The sequence below is a fragment of the Gracilinanus agilis genome, chromosome 4 (genome assembly GCF_016433145.1).
Source record: "Gracilinanus agilis isolate LMUSP501 chromosome 4, AgileGrace, whole genome shotgun sequence".
NCBI lineage: Eukaryota > Metazoa > Chordata > Mammalia > Didelphimorphia > Didelphidae > Gracilinanus > Gracilinanus agilis.
This window is the reverse complement of record NC_058133.1, coordinates 291904740-291915743: the sequence shown is the minus strand read 5'-3', so window position 1 is coordinate 291915743 and position 11004 is coordinate 291904740. Positions and strand designations below refer to the sequence as shown.

General features: G+C 33.8%; 1 pseudogene; it reads right to left on the bottom strand.

Annotated features, from left to right (window-relative positions):
- Positions 1-3706: 3706 nt before the first annotated feature.
- The window catches only part of LOC123246456, a 104796-nt pseudogene continuing 97498 nt past the window's right edge, over positions 3707-11004 (bottom strand).

The window sequence follows — 11004 nt, the reverse complement described above, 5'->3', positions numbered from 1 at the left end:
AAATCCCTTATGTCTCTAAATTAATGATCTTAAGATATCAAATTAAATATTCTTAATTGTGTCTTTTTAGAGGAGATGTGAATTAAAGCATCTTAAAAACCAAAGGAAGAAAAATTTCAATGAGTATCATGCCATTGTTGTTGTTATTGTTGTTGTTGAGTCCTTTCATTGTGTTAGACTCTTTGTGACCCCATTTAGAGTTTTCTTGGCAAAGTTACTGCACTGATTTGCCATTTACCCTTCCAGTTCATTTTACAGATGAAGAAACTGAGACAGAATCCATATTGCCAAAGATATTTGAAAGATGCTGAAAACCAAGAGACAGTAGGAACTGGAGAAACAAAAGGTGATAGGAAAGAGAAAGAAAAGCAAGAGAGGGCAGGAATCTGTTCTAGAGAATGGTCAAAATAATTTCTTCCTATTCAGAAAAAAAATGGATTTAGGTCATAGTCCTGAACTATAATTGTAATGGTGATCTACTGGCCTCCAGCCCCATGTTAAGCCTCAGGTAAGGTTGGACAATTAATTATTTGCTGAGATATATAGCATCTTATTGAACTCACTAAGGAATTCTTAATGAATCAGTGTCAAGGGGGAAGCACAGAACAAGCAACTCTTCTGGTCTAGTGTTGTTTCACATTTCAATCTGATCAGTGGTTCAAAGGCTAGAAACTTGGATGAGTGATGAGAGAATAGTCTTGATGTGTCTATAAAGGGCAATAGTCCAACTGAGATTTCTCATATATTGGTGTTGTTGGCAAGGTTCCACTAGAAATGAGAGGAAATATCTGCAATTGGGGTAGATGTCAGAATCATATTTATGAGAGAGAGGAGAAGAAAATAAGATGGGGAAGGAAGAAGTATTATCTTCAATAGAGATATTTTCTGGAGGTAACTGGTTAGCACAGTAGAAAGAATGTAGGAGTTGTTAGGATTGATCTGAGTCACAAAAGGAATGACTCTAGTCAAGTCACTTAACCTATGTCTCCCTCAGTTTCCTCATTTCTACAATGAGGATAATAATTAAAGGATTGTTGGGGAAAACAAAATGAAATAATATTAGTAAAGCACTTTGAAAACCTTAGAATGCCATATATTCTCTTATTCTTGGTAGCTTTGTAAAGGGAATCATCAAATGCTTACTAAGTGATAAGTCTTAGTCCCAATTCAAGCAAAGGAGAAATCGCATGATATGGTTTTTCAAGAAGCCTCATCTGTAGTCCAAGATCTGTACTTCTTTAGTTATGTGATCATAGGTAAGGAGTCTAATCCCCTTGAACCTCAGATTATTATCAATAAAATGATAATAATGGTACCTATCTTATAGCTTTGTAGGTTTTTTGTGAAGTTCAAATAGGATTATATGTTTTTTTCTTTTTTCTTTTTTTTTTATAGCAGGGATTCTTAACCTGGGACACATGAACTTATTAAAAAAAACATTTTTATACCTAAAGTTCAATATAATTGGTTTCCTTTTTAATCATATGTATTTTATTTTAAGCATTTAAGTCATTCAGAGAAGGGGTTCGTAAATTTTATGACACTGACAAAAGGACCCATGACCCAAAAAAGGATAAGTATTCCTGATTTAAAACCTTTCTGTTTCTTTTTATTTTAGCCTTATTTTACTGATTTTTTGTCTCTACATCACTCATTTACAATATCCTCTGCTATCCATCTATTTAGTGAGCCAAAGTAAAAAAGAAAAGTAGTTCATCAGAACTAATTGACACATCAGTTGTGTCTAATGTTATATTAAATATTCCACATTTCTAGTCCTCACCTCTTTGAAAACAAGAAAGATATACATTTTTCTATTTTTCCTCCCCTTTCCCTTCTCTTATAGCTAGAACTGAATATGTACACCACCACATCTACCAAGGAATATTTTCTCTATATGTTTACAGCACACAACTTGGTCATTATAATTACATACACAGGATTCACAATTTTTTTTTCCATTTTCCATTCTCACAACATGAAGTGGGGAGAAAAAATATTATGCAAAGACCAATATCTGCATGGCTTCTCTTCCTACCCCATATCTCATCTCTAGTATTTTTTAAGTTATTGTTTGCCTAAAAAGACAATAAAGCTCTTCTGGGGACTTAACTATTCCTCATTTAATGCAATTTTCTAATAGCCTTTGACCATATTAACATGGCTTCCTGACTATCTAAGAACATAAAGAAGCCTACTTATGTGGAATTGGAGCCTTCAGACTTTTCAGATGTTCCAGAGCCATGTCAGTTGCCATATTCTACCAGCTGAAGGCATGTTTCCATAAAGAAATAAAAAGTCCCACAATTATCCACACTAAGTACTAGAATAATAGAGTCAAACTCTGATAAAATGAGGACCATTAAACCTGTAAGCAGCATACTTACTTAGAAAAGCCTCATATTGAGATTGTGTTTTATTATATTTTATTCATTCTTTTAAATATCCTCCAATTATATTTTTATCTGATTAGGGTATAGTGGCCACATGTGGCCCCTAAGCCCAGGATTGGTCATCTCTATGCTAGAGTATCCTTGTTGACTTTGTTTTCAATGCTTTCACTAAGTAAACCTCTTTTTGTTAACTATTAGGTGAACTAATTCCATTCTCCCATACATTGAACATGAAGTAACTAACCTTCTAACAGATACTTGCACAGTTCTTATGATTCACAATGCATTCAAGGAAGGAGAGGTTAGGTCAAACAATTATCTTTTTTAAAGTTGTAGCTCAATGGGCCCTTTAATGGTCATTGGTGCATAAAATAATAAATAGGCTTCTAGATTGTAAGAGTTGGCGAAGAAGAACTATGAAACTGTCAAATCACGGAAACTGAATACCAGTGAATTTAAGTGAATTACCCAAAGTCACACAGCTAATTTGTGACAGAACTAACCCTAGAAATATATATCTTCAATGATATATGAAAAACCCAGTGGAATTACTCATTTGCTATGGGGAGGGGGGAAAGAACATGAATCAGGTAACCATGGAAAAATATTCTAAATTAATTAATTAAATAAAAAATTCAATTTAAACTTAACAATTTTAATTAAAAAAAAGAAATATAGATCTTGTGATTTTAACATCTGTCCCACTTCTACTACTCCATGCTATCTCCAAATTGTCAAGTTGGGAATGGGATCCTCTGTCATAGATAGGGGTTGTCCAGGAGTTAAATGCCAGCCATAAATATATTCAGTTTTCTAACACTGGGAACCATTGTTGGACCTAATAGTTCTGGGTTCTTATCCTTCTCCCTTCTCCATTAATAAAGTCATCCATTCTGTATTAGCACGTGTAGTGAAGAAAAATTTCACTATTGGAAAAAGTATTAAAAAGGGTCCTAGAAGAGAGGTTAGATCTTTTCTCACACTCTTTGACACTTAACATTCCTACCTAAGAAATATCAAGGAAGATTTACTCATACCTTAGGTTTTGTCTCCAACTAAACTCTCTCAACGTGGGGGAGTTAAAAGAAACTCAATGTACAAGATCAATCTGCAATGGGAGAGGCATATATTTCATTCATGCAGTAGAGACATGAATTTCTCACAAATGTGCTCTATCAGAAAGACTTAAAACAGGGTTCAGTAATTTAATTTCAAACTACTGTTATATTCTCTTCCATGAAACAGATAATTAAATGTGTTCAGAACATAAAGCAATTTGAAGGACGACTGAATAGTCATTCCACATTTGACCTTTAGCCAGGAGAGGAATTAGGTTCATCCTCTTGTTGCTGCTGCTGCTGCTCTCCCAGAAGTCCAGTAGTAGTCCTGGCCCTTCTGCTACTCAGTTCTGATTTAGGGACCCGGGATTTCTGAACCTTTTGAAAGCATAAAGAGGCTTCAAAGGCTGAGCATGTCCATCTTGGGTCTGATGCTCTTTCGCCTAAGATTAGTGAAGGACCAACACAAAAGATGTAACCTGAAAAGACCAGGCTCATGTGGACAGGGCATCAGCTCTACAGCCTTTTGCTCAGGACTGCGTGGTAATAATGTCAGCTTATTCTTCCTCCGCAATCCCTAAAGGAAATTCCTTACACCATATGATGCCACCTACTGTACTGAAAATCATCTCATTTTTAATGGCACTCTTAGTCATCGGCTCTTTGTACTCAGTGACTAATAAAGGGCTTGTCTAAGAATCTCAAATCATCAGCCCCCTCAGTACTAGTCACACACAAATGGCTGGATAGAATCAGGAAGATAGTTTGCACATGTTCTGCTACATGTAATATTTCTAATTATTTTTCAAATATGACTGCATCCTCAATTACAGTCTTCTTTTCTTGTTTCCTAAATTAAATTTTATTCTCTTTCTTTTCTTTTTTTCTTTTAAAATAGAATCTCAGTTCTGGAAAGAACCTTAATAGTAGTCCAGCCTGACCTAGACTGGACAAGAATTTCATTTGTAATATCTCAGTGTGTGTCACATTGCCTGACACATGATAGATATTTAATAAATGTTTATTGATCGATTAACTTAAACAGATGGTCACTTAGTTTTTGATTAAAGAAATCTAGTGATAGGGAATGCACTAATTTCTGTTCACATATAATACTAAGTATTCCGTGCTAAACTTGAACAAAATTGTGAAGTAATGAATTTTCTTTCATTACTTCCCACTTTCTCTTTGAGCTCCCCTATCTACCTTCTGGGTACCATCTTTCTCTACATTTTGCTTTGCTTTCAGTTGATTAGTATGACCTAGTGAAAAGAAAACTAGTGTTGGAGTTATAGGATCTGGGTTCAAATTCCACCTCAGATAAACTTATTCTCTATGTGATGTATTATCCTATGATCTAGGAACTATTTTCAACTGAGGGGTTCATTGATGACTAGATGAAGGCTTTAACACCTCAGTCAGACAACTAACATTTTTAAAATCTCTACTATATCCTGGATATTGTTTTAAGTGCTGGAGATGCAAAGAAATGTAAAAAAAAGGTCTCTATTCTCAAGGAGCTCACAGTCTAATTGGGGAGACAACACACCAACAGCTATGTTAATCCAGGCTATATACTATGCAAAATTAATTAGGAGTCATCTCTGAGGGAAGATATTTGTATTAAGGAAGATTAGGATAGGGGTCTTGTAGAAAGTAGACCTTAAGATGAGACTTGAAGAAGATTTGAAGAAAGCCAGGAGGCAGAGATGAAGAAGGACAGAATTCTTGGCTTGTAGGGTCAATATTATTGAAAATATTCGGGGTGGGTAGATAGAGTACCATGTAGAAGGAACAGCAAGGAAACTAGTGTACAGACTTCTTGAAGGAGAGAAAGACTAAAAAGGTAGGAAGGAACCAGGCTACGAAAGTCTTTAAAAACCATACTGGGGATTTTATTTGATCACATTAATATGGGACAAAGTATTTTCAAGAATTAAAGAAGGATATCCATAATCATGGAATTTCAGGCACCATGATAGTAGTGCTAGAGAAAGATAAGGGTGCATGTTAACCTTCTTAGTGTATTTCCATTCAAATTAAATAAAATTCTTCTACCCACTTGCCATATTCTTGCATACACATATATATTTATAATATGTGTGTAGATATAAATGTATATGTATATATATAAACATACACATATGTCTATATATGTATAAAACACTATATTAATTACCAGTCATGCCACTGGGATGGGAGAATATTCAAATTTAAGTGGAGCAGAGTTCCTGCCCTGAAAGAGCTTAGGAAGGAAAATAAGACATACAAACCAATAACTCATAGAAGTCAGTTTTTGATGCTTTCTAAAAACTGAATTCTTGGGAAAGTGTGTACTCACAAACACATACATACATTCACATATTTATACACATTGTGTGTTTTCCTTTTGGAGAAAAAAAGAGGAAGCTTTGAAAGAAGTGAGTTGCCCCACAAGAATAAGATGACTAGAGTTTACTACATGGTAAATTTGGGGGCAAAGTCTACTGTGATATAGTTGAAGTTAAATGTAGACATTCCTCTACACTTAATTTTAAGTGTTAACTTTATGTTACGTATGAATAGGTCCCTTATTAAGTTCCCACATTATCTGTTGGGTCTTAATATTGAATAGAACAACTTTAAAGGTTTAAGGCTCTCAGTAAGTAGTAATCCTCCAAGAAAAGAGGCTGTATTTATGTAATATTTATATAATAGAGATAATTTGCTTCACTGACTTGAAACCATGTTCATATAATTTTAACTAAAGGTTAAGCTTTTAGAGTAATGCATTTCATAATGACTAGCACAGAGCTCACGTTTCCCTTAAAATTCTTTGGGCTACATTCCAGCTCTATGATATATAATATAAGGTGTAGACCAAAGACAGGCTCTATTATTAAATAGAATGCAACTAAGTTAAGGGTACTTTTCTATCATCATCTCCCTCTGGCTACATTTGATTATTGCAAAAATGAATAATTTTCAGGGCACACTGTCAAAATCAAATGATTAGAAATCTATTCTTGGCCCTTATTTTCAGCTGGGGCTCAGATTTTAAAGGTCAATTTTTCACTATTCTCAAATGAAATGAGATACTATTTTTTCCCTTGCATGGTTCTAGTACCTGAATTATTGTTAGAGTCTATGTTTCCATGATGTCATTACTATTCATATACATTCTCATTTAAAACACTAATAAAGAGCCTTATATGAAAAGTGAGTCAAGATGATTAAGAGAATTTCTAGAAGTATCACTGCTTTGATCATGTAAGATAACCAACCAAAATTGGCTTGCTATTCCTAAGAAAGTAACTAGATGATCCAGAGTTATGGTGTTAGTCAGATTAGAAATGGGACTACTAAACTATTATATTTACTTAGAAAACCACATATGAGCATCATCTTTGTCATAGTGAATTTTTATTTATTTTTTAAAATATTTTCTGATTGTATTTTATATCATTCAAACTATACTGGGGTTGTGTGTGATGTGAATGGTTAATGGAGGTAGGAAAAATGTGTTATACCTCTAGGGTAGAGGATAGAGTACTAGACTTGGAATCAGGAAAACAGAATTTTAACCTTGTCTCAGACACTTACTTGCTAAATGGACTATGGAGAATCATTTCATCTTTCTCATCCTCATTTTCCTTAACTCTAAAATGGGGATAAAAATAGCATAGAGATGCAAAGGATATTGTAAGGGTATATTTAGATGATTTTATAAGGTGTTTTACAAACACAAAATGCTAGGTAAAATCCAGAACTTCTCACAAATCTGACCACAGTTTGTCTTTTTTTTGCCTCACTATTAACTGCTTCTTTATATTTACTTGACCTCTTGGCCAAGGGTATGACTGAACCAGCTAGAACTAGCCTGCAAAAAGCAGATTGTTACATTTTTAATGTGTACACTTAACTTTAGAGACCCACACATTCTACAAAGCAGTACTTGATATATTGTTGATTTCTAGTCTTAAGGAAGTAATATGGAAAATGCTATTAGTTCATATTAAGCTTAAAAAATATGTCCTGCATTTCCTTCCTTCCTTGCTTCCTTCCTTCCTTCATTGTTTCCTTGCTTCCTTCTTTCCTTGCTTCCTTGCTTCCTTCCTTCTTTCTTTCCTTTCTTCCTTCTTTCCTTCTTGCTTCCTTCCTTGCTTCTTTCCTTCCCTCCCTATAAATATATGTTAAATATTTTTGGACCTTTTGCCATTCCAATACCTAGTACCTTTGTATTTAATAGATACCAATATTTTATCGAAATAAAAATATCATTTACCGAGAGGCAGTATGGTATGGTTTGGAATACTGGTTGTAGTTTCTTGTTTTGAGTCAAAAAGATTTAGTTTCTGAGCTCACACAGTGAATACGGTGGCAAAAGCCCTGAATATAGTCAGAGAACTCAGGTTCAAATACTCCCTACGTTGCTTACTACCTGTGTACCTAATATAAAATGAGAGAGGCAAAGGACTTGAATTAGTCCCAGAAATTCCTACTAGCTGGGTGACTTGGGGAATGTATCTTAATTTCTTGGAAACACAATTCTCTACCTAGTATTAGAATCTGCACCTCTAGAAGTTCCTATGCTGATGAAATCACAGACTGTATGTGCATATTTATATAAACATATACTGCATTTAGGCATATGTAATAGACATATGTTGATTAAAATTTGAGTATATTATTTTCTGATCCAGCTATCATTTAGTTAAAAATTTTTAGAAATGATTTTCCTATACAATTATTGCTGAACCTCAAGACTCCATCTACCATTGCCTTGACCATCAGGCAATACCAGGAAATTGATATTTGCCCTGTTGCTACGAATCAATGCCCTTTATTTTTCTACCTCTTGATAATACTGACTTGATTGTTAATCTTATTGAGACATTTATAATCAAATCAACATTATGAGGGACCTGATAGTCCAGGGCTCCATGTCACCATTTAGAAGGCAGAGGGCTTTTAGTAATTCCATTATCTAATCACTATTCTCTGCTCCTTCATATACCCATTCATGCCATCCTTCACCCCTTATTTGTTACCTTACACTTACGTTATACTGTCCAGAACCCTGATAATTCTATTACTATTAGATTGTCCTTCATATTAGATCTGTATCCTTTCCATTTCCCCAAATTATTTTGAAAGTATTTTGTATTAAATTTTCTATGCACATGTGACTTGGATCCCCAAATAGAATATAAGATTCTGGAGAACAAAGTCTGTTTCATCTTGTTTTGTTATATCTTTGGGTGTTTCATACATAGTACCTGACTCATGCTGGGTACTTAGTAAAAAGACTTACTAAATTGAACTAAATTGTGTTCTGCTTTGAATATGTAACTTTAAGAATCAAGAAGAATTCCTTGGGCTGAATAAAATGCTCATCATACGATATTGTCCTTCTTTAATTGGACTCTGGGTTAAGTTTAAATGTCAAATGGAGTGGAGAAAGGAGAAAGATAATACTCATTTTATATCCATTCCCAGCTGCCTTTCTCTTTATATCCATTCTCACTTGATCTGTCTGTTCTGTAACTTACTATGGTTATCAGGATACTTCACAACTCCTCCAACAATTCATTAGTGAACTTATTTTCCTTTATCTTCTCCAGTATTTGCCATTACAGATAATATAAATTAATGACTCAGAGTTGATTTAATTTGAATTTCTCCAGTCAATAGTGATTTAGAGAATTTTTTCATGAGTATAAATAGATATGATTCCTTCTTCTGAAAACTACCTGTTCATACCCTTGACAATTTATTAATTGTAGAATGTTTTTTTTAATTTACTCTAATTTTATCATAATCATGGTTTTCCTCAATATCACTTCCTCTCTTTAAGAGCCATCCCATATAACAAATAGAAAATTTATAGGCCATAAAAAGGGGAAAAAAGAAGAGGGAAAAATCAAATGATAGCAATATTTAATTACAAAATTTCCAGGAAAAAATACAGATAATGCTTAAGTTTAGCCTCTGTGATTTAAATTTTCTCTATTACTTTCTTAAGTGACTTGCCCAGGATCATACAGCTAATTTCTGAGACTAAATTTGAAATCTGGTCTTCCCAACTCTTGGTCTGCCACTTGATCCATCGTATAATTTCTCTCTCCATTTTCCTAAAGTCAAGTGTATTCTGAACCATGGGAGGCAGAAGGGACTTCATGCTCTTTCCACTATATCATGTGGATAAGGAATTGCTTATAATATGTCTCACATTCAGAAGGATAATAAATGAAAGCCTGATTAATCAAATATTTTCTGAAAAAATATTTGGGGTAGTAGTGGACTGCAAGTTCAGTTTGAGTCAGTAATTTGTTATGGTAATATTCAAGAATATTATCCTGGACTGTATCAAAAGACATATGAATTCTAGGAATAAGGGGTCCTTTTGTTCTCTGACTCTTCCCTTTCTTGTCCAAATCTTGAAAATTATGCTTACTTTTCAATAATACATTTTAGGAAGGTCATTATAATTTGGAGCTCATCCAAAGGAGAATGAACATAACTGATAATACATTTTGAGACCATGTAATATAAGAAATGCCTGAAAGAAAGTCTGGAAAAAGAAGATTCATAGAAGTCTTCTTCAATAAGGAGGTGAGGCACTTTAATGAAGAAGAAGAATTAGACATGTTTTATACAGTTCCTAAGGGAAGGACCAGTAGCAGGAGAGGGAATTTTCAAATAAATAAATTTAAATTTGATGTCAAGGAATAAAAAAAAACAATATTTTTTAACAAAGCCATTTTCAAGTACAATGATCTAGGGCTTGTGAATTATTCCTTATTATTGGTACTAAAGAGGAAGCTAAATTATCTCTCCTCAGGAATATTACAGTACAATTTCCTTTTCCAACGTGTATGAGTTAAGGGGTGTACTGGATTCATTTGGAGCCAGGTTTTGTCAAAGATGACTATTCAATTTTCTGTGTGAACATTTACTCCAGTAATCAACAAATACTACACATCAGGGACTGATTTGTTATTTTGTTGATTGTTTAGAAAGAAAAATGCAGATTAAGTTTAGAAGTGCGTCCTACATACTTTTTTTTCAAATTTACTTTAGACTAGATTCAATGGCCATTAAGTTTCCTTTTAACTTGACAACTTTACTATTCAGTGATATGATATGGTGATCTGATATTCCTTCCACAGTTACATCTACTTCTACATGCACTCAAAGGCAAGAAGTGATCAGTGATATAACCTCTAATGTCCCTTTGGCATGTATTTTAAGCAACAATGTCTTATCTGTGAATTTTTCCAGGAGACTTAGAATCCCTAGTTGGTCTAATGGAGAAAACTATCATCTTGATGTATTCTGGCAGTCTTTCCATAATAAAAATAGAAAAAAATTGTTGATGATTTTATCTTTGAGAAATAGAAGAAATCAAGAAATGTAACTAATTCTGACTATAAAGGAATAACTGATTGGTAATATAAATGTAGGAGGAAGGGATCATGATTTCTTGTAGACTAAAAGATAAAGCCAACTTTACCAGCTGCTTTCTTTGTTTCTCCTAGGAAAACTTGTGAGCCAACCTTTTTTGTGGCAAC